General features: G+C 43.2%; 1 protein-coding gene across 2 annotated transcripts in view; it reads right to left on the bottom strand.

Moving 5' to 3' along the window:
* Nucleotides 1–17,993, bottom strand: part of LOC110531418 (5-hydroxytryptamine receptor 2A) — a 267,870-nt gene that overhangs the window by 48,809 nt on the left and 201,068 nt on the right. The gene's annotated exons all lie outside the window — the stretch shown is intronic.

Here is a 17,993-nt window from a genome sequence, read left to right as displayed (position 1 = left end):
CATACATACACATACACACATGCATACACACACATACATACACACAAACACACAAACACACACACACACACATACATACACACAAACACATACATACACACACACATACACACACACACACACACACACACACACACACACACACACACACACACACACACACAATAGTATGTTCATCTGGATGAAATTCATGAAATGCTTTTATTTACACACTGTGGGCTTAATGGATTTCTAGAACAGATGATTTTCACCCTTACAGGAATAACGTAGATGGAGTTATGGAGAGAGAGAACAGATGGCTTTCATCCTTACAGGAATAAAATAGATAAATGTATGGTGAGAGAGGGAGGGAATGAGAGAGAGAGAGAGAGAGAGAGAGAGAGAGAGAGAGAGAGAGAGAGAGAGAGAGAGAGAGAGAGAGAGAGAGAGAGAACAGAGAGAGAACAGAGAGAATAGAGGGGAAGAGAGAAGAAGAGAACAGAGAGAGAGAGAGAGAGAGAGAGATAACAGAGAGAGAACAGAGAGAGAACAGAGAGAATAGAGGGGAAGAGAGAAGAAGAGAACAGAGAGAACAGAGAGAGAGAGAACAGAGAAATAGAACACAGAGAGAACAGAGAGGAACAGAGAGGAAGAGAACAGAGAAAGAAAAGAGAGAACAGAGAGGAAGAGAACAAAGAGAATAGAGATAGAGCAGAGAGAACAGAGAGAAAGAGAACAAAGAGAGAAAAAACAGAGAGGAAAAGAGAGGAAGAGGAAAAAGAGAGGGAAAGAACAGAGAGAACAGAGTTACAGAGAGAGAACAGAAAGAGAGAACAGAGAGAGAGAACAAAGAGAGAGACAAAACAGAGAGAATAGAGAGACAAAACAGAGAGAGACAAAACAGAACAGAGAGAGAGAGCAAAGAGAGAACCGAGAGGAAGAGAGAACAGAGAGAGAGAGAGAACAGAGAGAGAGAGAGAGAACAGAAAGAGCAAAGAGAACAGAGAGAGAGAGAACAAAGAGAATAGAGATAGAGCAGAGAGAACAGAGAGGAAGAGAACAAAGAGAGAAAAAACAGAGAGGAAAAGAGAGGAAGAGGAAAAAGAGAGGGAAAGAACAGAGAGAACAGAGTTACAGAGAGAGAACAGAAAGAGAGAACAGAGAGAGAGAACAAAGAGAGAGACAAAACAGAGAGAATAGAGAGACAAAACAGAGAGAGACAAAACAGAACAGAGAGAGAGAGCAAAGAGAGAACCGAGAGGAAGAGAGAACAGAGAGAGAGAGAGAACAGAGAGGAAGAGAACAAAGAGAATAGAGATAGAGCAGAGAGAACAGAGAGGAAGAGAACAAAGAGAGAAAAAACAGAGAGGAAAAGAGAGGAAGAGGAAAAAGAGAGGGAAAGAACAGAGAGAACAGAGTTACAGAGAGAGAACAGAAAGAGAGAACAGAGAGAGAGAACAAAGAGAGAGACAAAACAGAGAAAATTGAGAGACAAAACAGAGAGAGACAAAACAGAACAGAGAGAGAGAGCAAAGAGAGAACCGAGAGGAAGAGAGAACAGAGAGAGAGAACAGAAAGAACAAAGAGAACAGAGAGAGAGAGATCAGAGATTAAGAAAGAACTGAGAGGAAGAGAGAAAAGAGAGAAAAGAGAGAGAGGACAGAGAGAGAAGAGAGACCAGAGGAAGAGAATGAAAGGCAGCATGTGATGGAGAGAGAGAGCGCGAAAGAAATAGAGATTGATATAGAGAGAGAGACAAAAAAGAGAGCAAGAGAGAGAGAGAAAGAAAGAGTGAGGGAGATGATGGAGAGACCATTAATGTTGGTGACCTCAGGGATATTATATTGTTTAATCTGCTATGCTGTCTCATACATAAGAGAAGAGCACAACACACAGACACACACACACAGGCACTAGTAATACTACTGGTGCAGTGTTAGCTATCCGTAGCGTGTCGTGGAAATTCAAATCAATAATGAGGAGAGGTCAATCACCAATCAGGATATTACTTTATTCACAACATATTAATAGCATCGATTAATTATTGCAATAATGAAGCTGGTTGAGGACCCACCCCTAGATGATTAGTTGAGAGTCCAATGAGTGGATTTGAGCCACAGCAGTTTATAGCCAAGTACGTCCTCCTGAATGTTAATGACAAACAACAGATGTATGGAATGGGTCACAATTTGTATGAAAGATACTAATAATTCATACTAATAATTCAAGACCGTTCTCATTTTGTAGAAACCCATACTGGCGTCATCTTTCCCTGGTACCTTCCAGTCAAACCGGAGTCATCTCTTCCTGGTATCTTCCAGTCAAACCGGAGCCATCTCTTCCTGGTACCTTCCAGTCAAACCGGAGCCATCTCTTCCTGGTACCTTCCAGTCAAACCGGAGCCATCTCTTCCTGGTACCTTCCAGTCAAACCAGAGCCATCTCTTCCTGGTACCTTCCAGTCAAACCAGAGCCATCTCTTCCTGGTACCTTCCAGTCAAACCAGAGCCATCTCTTCCTGGTACCTTCCAGTCAAACCAGAGCCATCTCTTCCTGGTACCTTCCAGTCAAACCAGAGCCATCTCTTCCTGGTACCTTCCAGTCAAACCAGAGCCATCTCTTCCTGGTACCTTCCAGTCAAACCGGAGCCATCTCTTCCTGGTACCTTCCAGTCAAATCGGAGCCATCTCTTTAAGACGTGTGAGGTAATGTGCTAAACAGTGAGTAGTGTAGTAAAGATTAAGACTAAGAGACATAAAAGTAGTAGCCTATAGTAAGGAAAACCGAAAGTGTCCGGATAAAAATATGTAATCATTTTTAGATGATGCTTACCCAGAGAGACTAAATTGATGGGTCATGTGAAAGAAATGCTGTAACCTCCAGCCACATACAGTAGTGGAAAACGTATTAGTGTCATACTAGAGTAAAAGTAAAGATACCTTAATAGAAAATGACTCAAGTAAAAGTCACCAGTAAAATACTACTTGAGTAAAAGTCTAAAAGTATTTGGTTTTAAATATACTTAAGTATCAAAAGTAAAAGTATAAATCATTTCAAATGTGTTATATTAAACCAGATTGCCCAATTAAAATAAATACATGTATTATTGACGGATAGCCGGGGGCACATTCCAACACTCAGACATGATTTACAGAGAGCCAGGGACACACTCCAACACTCAGACATCATTTACAGAGAGCCAGGGTTACACTCCCAACACTCAGACATCATTTACAGATAGCCAGGGACACACTCCAACACTCAGACATCATTTACAGATAGCCAGGGGCACACTCCAACACTCAGACATCATTTACAGATAGCCAGGGTTACACTCCAACACTCAGACATCATTTACAGATAGCCAGGGACACACTCCAACACTCAGACATCATTTACAGATAGCCAGGGTTACACTCCAACACTCAGACATCATTTACAGATAGCCAGGGACACACTCCAACACTCAGACATCATTTACAGATAGCCAGGGACACACTCCAACACTCAGACATCATTTACAGATAGACAGGGACACATTCCAACACTCAGACATCATTTACAGATAGCCAGGGACACACTCCAACACTCAGACATCATTTACAGATAGCCAGGGTTACACTCCAACACTCAGACATCATTTACAGATAGACAGGGGCACACTCCAACACTCAGACATCATTTACAGATAGCCAGGGACACACTCCAACACTCAGACATCATTTACAGATAGCCAGGGTTACACTCCAACACTCAGACATCATTTACAGATAGACAGGGGCACACTCCAACACTCAGATATCATTTACAGATAGCCAGGGACACACTCCAACACTCAGACATCATTTACAGAGAGCCAGGGACACACTCCAACACTCAGACATCATTTACAGAGAGCCAGGGACACACTCCAACACTCAGACATAATTTACAGAGAGCCAGGGACACACTCCAACACTCAGACATGATTTACAGAGAGCCAGGGTTACACTCCAACGCTCAGACATCATTTACAGATAGCCAGGGGCACACTCCAACACTCAGACATCATTAACAGATAGCCAGGGACACACTCCAACACTCAGACATCATTTACAGATAGCCAGGGACACACTCCAACACTCAGACATAATTTACAGATAGCCAGGGACACACTCCAACACTCAGACATCACTAACAGATAGCCAGGGACACACTCCAACACTCAGACATCATTTACAGAGAGCCAGGGACACACTCCAACACTCAGACATCATTTACAGATAGCCAGGGACACATTCCAACACTCAGACATCATTTACAGATAGCCAGGGACACATTCCAACACTCAGACATCACTAACAGATAGCCAGGGACACACTACAACACTCAGACATCACTAACAGATAGCCAGGGGCAACCTCCAACACTCAGACATCACTAACAGATAGCCAGGGACACACTACAACACTCAGACATCATTTACAGATAGCCAGGGTTACAGTCCAACACTCAGACATCATTTACAGATAGACAGGGGCACACTCCAACACTCAGATATCATTTACAGATAGCCAGGGACACACTCCAACACTCAGACATAATTTACAGAGAGCCAGGGACACACTCCAACACTCAGACATCATTTACAGAGAGCCAGGGACACACTCCAACACTCAGACATCATTTACAGAGAGCCAGGGACACACTCCAACACTCAGACATGATTTACAGAGAGCCAGGGTTACACTCCAACGCTCAGACATCATTTACAGATAGCCAGGGGCACACTCCAACACTCAGACATCATTAACAGATAGCCAGGGACACACTCAGACACTCAGACATCATTTACAGATAGCCAGGGACACACTCCAACACTCAGACATAATTTACAGATAGCCAGGGACACACTCCAACACTCAGACATCACTAACAGATAGCCAGGGACACACTCCAACACTCAGACATCATTTACAGAGAGCCAGGGACACACTCCAACACTCAGACATCATTAACAGATAGCCAGGGACACACTCCAACACTCAGACATCACTAACAGATAGCCAGGGACACACTACAACACTCAGACATCATTTACAGAGAGCCAGGGACACACTCCAACACTCAGACATCATTTACAGAGAGCCAGGGGCACACTCCAACACTCAGACATAATTTACAGAGAGACAGGGACACACTCCAACACTCAGACATCATTTACAGAGAGCCAGGGACACACTCCAACACTCAGACATCATTAACAGATAGCCAGGGACACACTCCAACACTCAGACATCACTAACAGATAGCCAGGGACACACTACAACACTCAGACATCATTTACAGAAAGCCAGGGACACACTCCAACACTCAGACATCATTTACAGAGAGCCAGGGACACACTCCAACACTCAGACATGATTTACAGAGAGCCAGGGACACAATCCAACACTCAAACATCACTAACAGATAGCCAGGGACACACTCCAACACTCAGACATCATTTACAGATAGCCAGGGACACACTCCAACACTCAGACATCATTTACAGATAGCCAGGGACACAATCCAACACTCAGACATGATTTACAGAGAGCCAGGGACACACTCCAACACTCAGACATGATTTACAGAGAGCCAGGGACACACTCCAACACTCAGACATCACTAACAGATAGCCAGGGACACACTCCAACACTCAGACATCACTAACAGATAGCCAGGGACACACTCCAACACTCAGACATGATTTACAGAGAGCCAGGGGCACACTCCAACACTCAGACATCATTTACAGATAGCCAGGGACACACTCCAACACTCAGACATCATTTACAGAGAGACAGGGACACACTCCAACACTCAGACATAATTTACAGAGAGCAAGGAGCACAATCCAACACTCAGACATCATTTACAGAGAGCCAGGGACACACTCCAACACTCAGACATGATTTACAGAGAGCCAGGGGCACACTCCAACACTCAGACATCATTTACAGATAGCCAGGGTTACACTCCAACACTCAGACATGATTTACAGATAGCCAGGGACACACTCCAACACTCAGACATGATTTACAGAGAGCCAGGAGCACACTCCAACACGCAGACATGATTTACAGAGAGCCAGGGGCACACTCCAACACTCAGACATCATTTACAGATAGCCAGGGACACACTCCAACACTCAGACATCATTTACAGAGAGCCAGGGACACACTCCAACACTCAGACATAATTTACAGATAGCCAGGGTTACACTCCAACACTCAGACATCATTTACAGATAGCCAGGGACACACTCCAACACTCAGACATCATTTACAGAGAGCCAGGGACACACTACAACACTCAAACATAATTTACAGAGAGCCAGGGACACATTCCAACACTCAGACATCATTTACAGATAGCCAGGGACACAATCCAACACTCAGACATGATTTACAGAGAGCCAGGGACACAATCCAACACTCAGACATGATTTACAGATACCCAGGGTTACACTCCAACACTCAGACATCATTTACAGAGAGCCAGGGACACAATCCAACACTCAGACATCATTTACAGAGAGCCAGGGTTACACTCCAACACTCAGACATCATTTACAGAGAGCCAGGGACACAATCCAACACTCAGACATCATTTACAGAGAGCCAGGGTTACACTCCAACACTCAGACATGATTTACAGAGAGCCAGGGACACAATCCAACACTCAGACATCATTTACAGAGAGCCAGGGTTACACTCCAACACTCAGACATCATTTACAGAGAGCCAGGGACACACTACAACACTCAGACATGATTTACAGAGAGCCAGGGACACAATCAAAACACTCAGACATCATTTACAGATAGCCAGGGACACACTCCAACACTCAGACATGATTTACAGATAGCCAGGGACACACTCCAACACTCAGACATGATTTACAGAGAGCCAGGGGCACACTCCAACACTCAGATATGATTTACAGAGAGCCAGGGGCACACTCCAACACTCAGACATCATTTACAGATAGACAGGGACACACTCCAACACTCAGACATCATTTACAGAGAGCCAGGGACACAATCCAACACTCAGACATCATTTACAGATAGCCAGGGACACACTCCAACACTCAGACATCATTTACAGAGAGCCAGGGACACACTCCAACACTCAGACATCATTTACAGATAGCCAGGGTTACACTCCAACACTCAGACATCATTTACAGATAGCCAGGGACACACTCCAACACTCAGACATCATTTACAGAGAGCCAGGGACACACTACAACACTCAAACATAATTTACAGAGAGCCAGGGACACATTCCAACACTCAGACATCATTTACAGATAGCCAGGGACACAATCCAACACTCAGACATGATTTACAGAGAGCCAGGGACACAATCCAACACTCAGACATGATTTACAGATACCCAGGGTTACACTCCAACACTCAGACATAATTTACAGAGAGCCAGGGACACAATCCAACACTCAGACATCATTTACAGAGAGCCAGGGTTACACTCCAACACTCAGACATCATTTACAGAGAGCCAGGGACACAATCCAACACTCAGACATCATTTACAGAGAGCCAGGGTTACACTCCAACACTCAGACATGATTTACAGAGAGCCAGGGACACAATCCAACACTCAGACATCATTTACAGAGAGCCAGGGTTACACTCCAACACTCAGACATCATTTACAGAGAGCCAGGGACACAATACAACACTCAGACATCATTTACAGAGAGCCAGGGTTACACTCCAACACTCAGACATCATTTACAGAGAGCCAGGGACACAATCCAACAGTCAGACATCATTTACAGAGAGCCAGGGTTACACTCCAACACTCAGACATGATTTACAGAGAGCCAGGGACACAATCCAACACTCAGACATCATTTACAGAGAGCCAGGGTTACACTCCAACACTCAGACATCATTTACAGAGAGCCAGGGACACACTACAACACTCAGACATGATTTACAGATAGCCAGGGACACACTCCAACACTCAGACATGATTTACAGAGAGCCAGGGACACAATCAAAACACTCAGACATCATTTACAGATAGCCAGGGACACACTCCAACACTCAGACATGATTTACAGATAGCCAGGGACACACTCCAACACTCAGACATGATTTACAGAGAGTCAGGGAAACACTCCAACACTCAGCCATGATTTACAGAGAGCCAGGGGCACACTCCAACACTCAGACATAATTTACAGATAGACAGGGACACACTCCAACACTCAGACATCATTTACAGAGAGCCAGGGACACAATCCAACACTCAGACATCATTTACAGATAGCCAGGGACACACTCCAACACTCAGACATCATTTACAGAGAGCCAGGGACACACTCCAACACTCAGACATCATTTACAGATAGCCAGGGTTACACTCCAACACTCAGACATCATTTACAGATAGCCAGGGACACACTCCAACACTCAGACATAATTTACAGAGAGCCAGGGACACACTACAACACTCAAACATAATTTACAGAGAGCCAGGGACACATTCCAACACTCAGACATCATTTACAGATAGCCAGGGACACAATCCAACACTCAGACATGATTTACAGAGAGCCAGGGACACAATCCAACACTCAGACATGATTTACAGATACCCAGGGTTACACTCCAACACTCAGACATCATTTACAGAGAGCCAGGGACACAATCCAACACTCAGACATCATTTACAGAGAGCCAGGGTTACACTCCAACACTCAGACATCATTTACAGAGAGCCAGGGTTACACTCCAACACTCAGACATCATTTACAGATAGACAGGGTTACACTCCAACACTCAGACATCATTTACAGAGAGCCAGGGTTACACTCCAACACTCAGACATCATTTACAGAGAGCCAGGGACACACTCCAACACTCAGACATAATTTACAGATAGCCAGGGGCACACTCCAACACTCAGACATCACTAACAGATAGCCAGGGGCACACTCCAACACTCAGACATCATTAACAGATAGTCAGGGGCACACTCCAACACTCAGACATCATTTACAGAGAGCCAGGGACACACTCCAACACTCAGACATGATTTACAGAGAGCCAGGGGCACACTCCAACACTCAGACATGATTTACAGAGAGCTAGGGGCACACTCCAACACTCAGACATGATTTACAGAGAGCCAGGGGCACACTCCAACACTCAGACATAATTTACAAACGAAGCATTTGTGTTTAGTGAGTTTGCCAGAGGCAGTAGGGATGACCAGAGATGTTCTCTTGATAAGTGTGTGAATTGGACAATGTTCCTGTCAAAATATAACAAGTACAAAGTACATTTATTTTCTTTCAGAATGTGGTGAAGTAAATGTGGTGAAATATAAATAGTCAAGTAATGTACCCACCAAAAAATACTTAAGTAGTATTTTAAAGTATTTTTTACTGAAGTACTTTACACCACTGCCCAAATACCTTCACACAACATTAACATACTTTATATACTGTTACACACACACTTATCACATAGTATTCCATACATAAGTTATGACCATTCACCCTGAGTAGAAACCTGAGTGAGCTGCACATGTCCAGTACATGAACAGATGCATGCGCCATACATTTACAGTGCCTTGCGAAAGTATTCGGCCCCCTTGAACTTTGCGACCTTTTGCCACATTTCAGGCTTCAAACATAAAGATATAAAACTGTATTTTTTTGTGAAGAATCAACAACAAGTGGGACACAATCATGAAGTGGAACGACATTTATTGGATATTTCAAACTTTTTTAACAAATCAAAAACTGAAAAATTGGGCGTGCGAAATTATTCAGCCCCTTTACTTTCAGTGCAGCAAACTCTCTCCAGAAGTTCAGTGAGGATCTCTGAATGATCCAATGTTGACCTAAATGACTAATGATGATAAATACAATCCACCTGTGTGTAATCAAGTCTCCGTTTAAATGCACCTGCACTGGTGATAGTCTCAGAGGTCCGTTAAAAGCGCAGAGAGCATCATGAAGAACAAGGAACACACCAGGCAGGTCCGAGATACTGTTGTGAAGAAGTTTAAAGCCTGATTTGGATACAAAAAGATTTCCCAAGCTTTAAACATCCCAAGGAGCACTGTGCAAGCGATAATATTGAAATGGAAGGAGTATCAGACCACTGCAAATCTACCAAGACCTGGCCGTCCCTCTAAACTTTCAGCTCATACAAGGAGAAGACTGATCAGAGATGCAGCCAAGAGGCCCATGATCACTCTGGATGAATTGCAGAGATCTACAGCTGAGGTGGGAGACTCTGTCCATAGGACAACAATCAGTCGTATATTGCACAAATCTGGCCTTTATGGATGAGTGGCAAGAAGAAAGCCATTTCTTAAAGATATCCATAAAAAGTGTCGTTTAAAGTTTGCCACAAGCCACCTGGGAGACACACCAAACATGTGGAAGAAGGTGCTCTGGTCAGATGAAACCAAAATGGATTTTTTTGGCAACAATGCAAAACGTTATGTTTGGCGTAAAAGCAACACAGCTGATCACACCATCCTCACTGTCAAACATGGTGGTGGCAGCATCATGGTTTGGGCCTGCTTTTCTTCAGCAGGGACAGGGAAGATGGTTAAAATTAATGGGAAGATGTATGGAGCCAAATACAGGACCATTCTGGAAGAAAACCTGATGGAGTCTGCAAAAGACCTGAGACTGGGACGGAGATTTGTCTGATGATGATGTCAGTCTCTCGATGTGCAAAACTGATAGAGACATACCCCAAGCGACTTACAGCTGTAATCGCAGCAAAAGGTGGCGCTACAAAGTATTAACTTAAGGGGGCTGAATAATTTTGCACGCCCAATTTTTCAGTTTTTGATTTGTTAAAAAAGTTTGTGTTCCTTGTTCTTTATGATGCTCTCTACGCTTTTAACGGACCTCTGAGACTATCACAGTGCAGGTGCATTTATACGGAGACTTGATTACACACAGGTGGATTGTATTTATCATCATTAGTCATTTAGGTCAACATTGGATCATTCAGAGATCCTCACTGAACTTCTGGAGAGAGTTTGCTGCACTGAAAGTAAATATCCAATAAATGTCGTTCCACTTCATGATTGTGTCCCACTTGTTGTTGATTCTTCACAAAAAAATAAAGTTTTATATCTTTATGTTTGAAGCCTGAAATGTGGCAAAAGGTCGCAAAGTTCAAGGGGGGCGAATACTTTCGCAAGGCACTGTATATGGGCAAGCATAAGCTATGGACAACATACATAATTGCATTATATTGATGGCTATTTGAATGCACAGAGATACCGTGACGAGATCCTGAGGCCCATTGCCGTGCCATTCATCTGTCGCCATCACCTCATGTTTCAGCATGATAATGCACGGCTCCATGTTGCAAGGATCTTTACACAATTCCTAGAAGCTGAAAATGTCCCAGTTCTTCCATGGCCTTCAATCTTCCCAGACATGTTTTTTTATTTGCCAAGAGAGTTTTCATCCATACTTTTCGTGGCTATTTATGTACCACCACAGACAGATGCTGGCACTAAGACTGCACTCAGTCAGCTGTATAAGAAAATAAGCAAACAGGAAACCACTCAACCAGAGGTGGCGCTCCTAGTGGCCGGAGACTTTAATGCAGGGAAACTTAAATCAGTTTTACCTAATCTCTATCAACATGTTAAATGTGAAACCAGAGGGAAAACAATTCTAGATCACCTTTACTCCACACAAAGAGACGCATACAAATCTGTCCCTCGCCCTCATTTGGTAAACACTCTCAACACAATTCTATCCTCTTGATTCCTGCTTACGAGCAAAAATTAAAGCAGGAAGCAAGAATGACTCGGTCTATAAAAAAGTGTTCAGGTGAAGCAGATGCTAAACTACAGGACTGTTTTGCTATCACAGACTGGAATATGTTCTGGGATTCTTCCAATGGCACTGAGGAGTACACCACATCAGTCACTGGCTTTATCAATAAGTGCATTGAGGACGTCGTCCCCACCTTGACTGTACGTACATACCCCAAACAGAAGCCATGGATTACAGGCAACATTCGCACTGAGCTAAAGGGTAGAGCTGACACTTTCAAGGTGCGGGACTCTAACGCGGAAGCTTACAAGAAATCTTGCTATGCCCTGCGACGAACCATCAAACAGGCAGAGCGTCAATACAGGGCTAAGATTGAATCGTACTACACCGGCTCTGACGCGTGTCAGGGCTTGCAAACCATTACAGAAGCACAGTCTCGAGCTGCTCAGTGACATGAGCCTACCAGATGAGCTAAATCACTTATATGCACACATCGAGGCAAGCAGCACTGAGGCTTGCATGAGAGCATCAGCTGTTCAGGATGGCTGTGTGATCAGGCTCTCCATAGCCGACGTGAGTAAGACCTTTAAACAGGTCAACATTCACAAGGCTGCGGGGCCAGACGGATTACCAGGATGTGTGCTCCGGGCATGTGCTGACCAACTGACAGGTATCTTCACTGACATTTTCAACATGTCCCTGATTAAGTCTGTAATACCAACATGTTTCAAGCAGACCACCATAGTCCCTGTGCCCAAGAACACTAAGGCAAGTCTTTCTTCCTAAATGACTACAGACCCGTAGCACTCATGGCCATAGCCATGAAGTGCTTTGAAAGGCTGGTAATGGCTCACATTAACACCAGTATCCAAGAAACCCTAGACCAACTCCAATTTGTATACTGCCCAAATAGATGCACAGATGACTCAATCTCTATTGCACTCCACACTGCCCTTTCCCACCTGGACAAAAGGAAAACCTACGTGAGAATGCTGTTCACTGACTACAGCTCAGCGTTCAACACCATAGTACCCTCAAAGCTCATCACTAAGCTAAGGATCCTGGGACTAAACACCTCCTTCTGCAACTGGATCCTGGACTTCCTGACTGGACGCCCCCAGGTGGTAAGGGTAGGTAGCATCACATCCACCATGCTGATCCTCAACACTGGAGACCCTCAGGGGTACGTGCTCAGTCCCCTCCTGTACTCCCTGTTCACCCACGACTGCGTGGCCAGGCACAACTCCAACACAATCATTAAGTTTGCAGACGACACAACAGTGGTAGGCCTGATCCCCGACAACGACGAGACAGCCCATAGGGAGGATGTCAGAGACCTGGCCGGGTGGTGCCAGAATAACAACCTATCCCTCAACATAATCAAGACAAAGGAGATGATTGAGGACTACAGGAACAGGAGGACCGAGCACGCCCCCATTCTCATTGATGGGGCTGTAGTGGATCAGGTTGAGATCTTCAAGTTCCTTGGTGTCCACATCCATTAACAGACAGAATACTACTTCCTATGTTTTTCATACTTTTAATCTAACTGCTTTAAATACATGCTCCTCTTCCTCTGTATCCAACTCAAAGTTTCCTTTCTCCTAATTGTCTTTATCTAGACTGTAACAGTTCTCACCTTCTGAAAATATTTCTCTCTCAAAGTTATTTCCTTAACTTTTTTAGTTTGACGCCCACACATTCACTTTGTCTTAGGTGAGCTGAATAGGAAGTGATTAGAGGTAACTTAAGGTCCTAGTGTGTGTGTACGGTAAGGTACGGTCTGGAGAGGTAGGAAGGTAAATTGTGGTCCAAGGACATCAGGCAGGACAGAATCCTCAAGGGAGGAAGAAGAGAAGAGGGCTGCCTCCCCCAATTAACTTATGTTAGGAGGAAGAGGAGGAGGGATGGGGTGAGAAGACGAGAGGAGATGAGAGGTGTGGAGAGGGGAGGACAGGTGAGGAGAAGAGATGAGAAGTGAGGGGAGGAGAGGAGAGGTGATGAGATTGTAAAGTATTGAGAAGTGAGTATATTGTATTGTATTGAGAAGTGAATATATTGTAAAGTATTGAGAAGTGTGTAGTGTGTATATTGTAAAGTATTGAGAAGTGTGTATATTGTATATTATTTAGAAGTGAATATATTGTATAGGATTTAGAAGTGAGTATATTGTAAATTATTGAGAAGTGTGTATTGTGTATATTGTAAAGTATTGAGAAGTGCGTATATTGTATAGTTTTGAGAGGGGAGTATATTGTATATTATTGAGAAGTGAGTATATTGTGTAGTATTGAGAAATGACTATATTGTATAGTATTGAGAAGTGAGTATAATGTATAGTATTGAGAAGTGAATATATTGTATAGTATTGAGAAGTGAGTATAATGTATAGTATTAGGAAGTGAGTATAATGTACTTTGTTGAATAACATTCTCACCATGTCATCCCCAAGTGACACCCTATTCCCTACACAGAGCACTACTACTGAAGGGAGTGCAACGGGCTGTGGTCAAAAGTAGGGTGTCAGTATGCTGTGTGTGTGTGTGTGTATGTGTATGTGTATGTGTATGTGTATGTGTATGTGTGTGTGTGTGTGTGTGTGTGTGTGTGTGTGTGTGTGTGTGTGTATGTATGTGTGTGTGTGTGTGTGTGTGTGTGTGTGTGTGTGTGTGTGTGTGTGTGTGTGTGTGTATGTATGTGTGTGTGCACTACCATCCGCACACACACACACACACACATACACACACCAGAGACACAGACACACAGGCACACAGACACACACACACACACACACACACACAGACACACACACACACAGACACACACACACACACACACACACACACACACACAGAGAGAGAGAGAGAGTCAGGAAAACCATATCACTACAACACTACCTGGCACACGCCGAGCATGTGTCGACTGTTGGACCAGTATGTCAAGGTATTTCTGTTTTTTATTTTTAATACATTTGCCAAAATTTATTAAAATCTTTTTTCACTTTGTCATTATGGGGTATTGTGTGTAGATGGATGAGGATTGTTCTTTTTTTAAAATCCATTTTAGAATAAGGCTGTAATGCAAAAAAAATAAAAAATGTGTGAAAAGTCAAAGGGTCTGAATACTTTCCTCAGGCACTTTAGAGAGCAGCTATTGCATCGTGGGGAATCTCTACTTGAAAATACATCATCTGATAGGTGTTATTCAGCTGTCATGAAGGCATTTCTAGTGATTTTGCCGTACAGCAGAGGCAGCACCCCTCTACAGAGATGAGACGATGACTTGGAATGTAATAATAAAGTCACCAGATAAAATGAATATTTTATTAAAGCATTTAATGTGTATAAATGATGGTAAATAAGTGATCAGTAATGGACAGTCACTACCATCATGGGACGGTTAATAAGTGATCAGTAATGGACAGTCACTACCATCATGGGACGGTTAATAAGTGATCAGTAATGGACAGTCACTACCATCATGGGACGGTTAATAAGTGATCAGTAATGGACAGTCACTACCATCATGGGACGGTTAATAAGTGATCAGTAATGGACAGTCACTACCATCATGGGACGGTTAATAAGTGATCAGTAATGGACAGTCACTACCATCATGGGACGGTTAATAAGTGATCAGTAATGGACAGTCACTACCATCATGGGACGGTTAATAAGTGATCAGTAATGGACAGTCACTACCATCATGGGACGGTTAATAAGCGATCAGTAATGGACAGTCACTACCATCATGGGACGGTTAATAATAGTTTTTATTCTGTGTTGTTACAGCCTTCAAACCAAATCATCAAAAATAAAAAAATAAACAGATTCTTTTTTAATAATCGAACTGGAACCAAACCGACCTTAAAAAGCACTAATCGCTCAGCGTTAACACCACTATACCACAGAGCCCATGGGAGTTGTTGGGAAACAAATGACATTCGTACAACAATTTCACACAGGAAATGAACTGCACATTATTCCTACTCATAGATGAGGTTTGTATTATTTGTCATGAGACTCAAGAGATCTTGGTGTTGAGAGTAGGAAGTGTCACACAACCAGTTAGACACACACAGGTATATCTTACCATACTTGTGAGGACTTTTTGGGAACCAACATTTGATTCCCATTCTGGAATCCTATTGTCCCTAACTTTTAACTCTAACCCCAACTCCCAACTCCTAACCCCAACTCCCAACTCTAACCCCTAACTCTAACCCCTAACTTCTAACTCTAACCTCAACTCCCAACTCCTAACTTCTAACTCTAACCCCAACTCTCAACTCCTAACTCTAACTCCCAACTCTAACCCCTAACTCTAACCCCAACTCCCAAGTCCTAACTCTAACCCCAAGTACTAACTCTAACCCTAACTTCTAACTCTAAACCCAACTCCCAAGTCCTAACTCTAACCCTAACTTCTAACCCCAACTCCCAACTCCTAACCCCAACTCCCAACTCTAACCCCTAACTCTAACCCCTAACTCTAAACCCAACTCCCAACTCCTAACCCTAAACCTAACTTCTAACTTTAACCCCAACTCCCAACTCCTAACCCCAACTCCCAACTCTAACCCCTAACTCTAAACCCAACTCCCAAGTCCTAACTCTAACCCTAACTTCTAACCCCAACTCCCAACTCCTAACCTCAACTCCCAACTCTAACCCCTAACTCTAACCCCTAACTCTAACCCCAACTCACAACTCCTAACTTCTAACTCTAACCCTAACTTCTAACTCTAACCCCAACTCCCAACTCCTAACTTCTAACTCTAACCCCAACTCCTAACTCCTAACCCTAACTTCTAACTCTAACCCCAACTCCTAACCCTAGCTTCTAACTCTAACCCCAACTCCCAACTCCTAACTCTAACTCTAACCCTAACTTCTAACTCAAACCCCAACTCCCAACTCCTAACTCCTAACCCTAACTTCTAACTCTAAACCTAACTCCAAACCCTTACTCCTAACTCTAACCCCAACCCTAACTCTAAACCTAACTCTAAACCTAACTCCTAACTCTAAACCTAACTCCTAACTCTAAACCTATCTCCTAACTCTAAACCTAACTCCTAACTCTAAACCTAACTCCTAACTCTAAACCTATCTCCTAACTCTAAACCTATCTCCTAACTCTAAACCTATCTCCTAACTCTAAACCTAACTCATAACTCTAACCTAACTCCTAACTCTAAACCTAACTCCTAACTCTAACCTAACTCTAAACCTCACTCCTAACTCTAAACCTAACTCCTAACTCTAATCTAACTCTAAACCTAACTCTTAACTCAAAACCTAACCCCTAACTCATAACTCTAAACCTAACTCTTAACTCGAACTCCTAACCCTTACTCATAACTCTAAACCTAACTCCTAACACTAAACATAACTCCTAAACGTAACTCCTAATTCTAAACCTAATTTCTAACCCTAACTCCTAACTGTAAACCTAACTCCTAACCCTAACTCCTAACTCTAAACCTAACTACTAACACTAAACCTTACTCCTAAACCTAACTCCTAACTCTAAACCTAACTCCTAAACCTAACTCCTAACTCTAAACCTAACTCCTAACTCTAAACCTAACTACTAACACTAAACCTAACTCCTAACCCTGACTCCTAACTCTAAACCTAAGTCTAAACCTAATTCCTAACGCTAAACCTAATTCCTAACCCTAACTCTAAACCTAACTCTAAACCTAACCCCTAACTCTTAACCCAACTCCTAAACCTAACTCCTAAACCTAACCCCTAATTCTAAACCTAACTCCTAACTCTAAACCTAACCCTAACTCCTAAACCTAACTCCTAACCCTAAACCTAACTCCTAACTCTAAACCTAACCCCTAACTCTTAACCCAACTCCTAAACCCAACTCCGAAACCTAACCCCTAACTCTAAACCTAACTCCTAAATCTAAACCTAACTCCTAAGCCTAACTCCTAACCCTAACTCCTAAGCCTAACTCCTAACCCTAACTCCTAACCCTAACTCCTAAACCTAACTCCTAACTCTAAACCTAACTCCTAACTCTATCCCCTAAGCCTAAAATAGCCTTTTTACAAGTTAGGACTGAGAAAATGTCCTCAGTTCTCTGAATTTGTGTTGGTTTACTATTCTTGTGAGGACTTCTGGTAATCACAAGAATAGTAAAAATAGTAAAAAACACACACACACACACACA

This window comes from Oncorhynchus mykiss, chromosome 9 (assembly GCF_057628025.1).
Source record: "Oncorhynchus mykiss isolate SJ-2025 chromosome 9, ASM5762802v1, whole genome shotgun sequence".
Lineage (NCBI taxonomy): Eukaryota > Metazoa > Chordata > Actinopteri > Salmoniformes > Salmonidae > Oncorhynchus > Oncorhynchus mykiss.
Note: the sequence above shows the minus strand (reverse complement) of the source record. Positions and strands in the feature narration are given on the sequence as shown.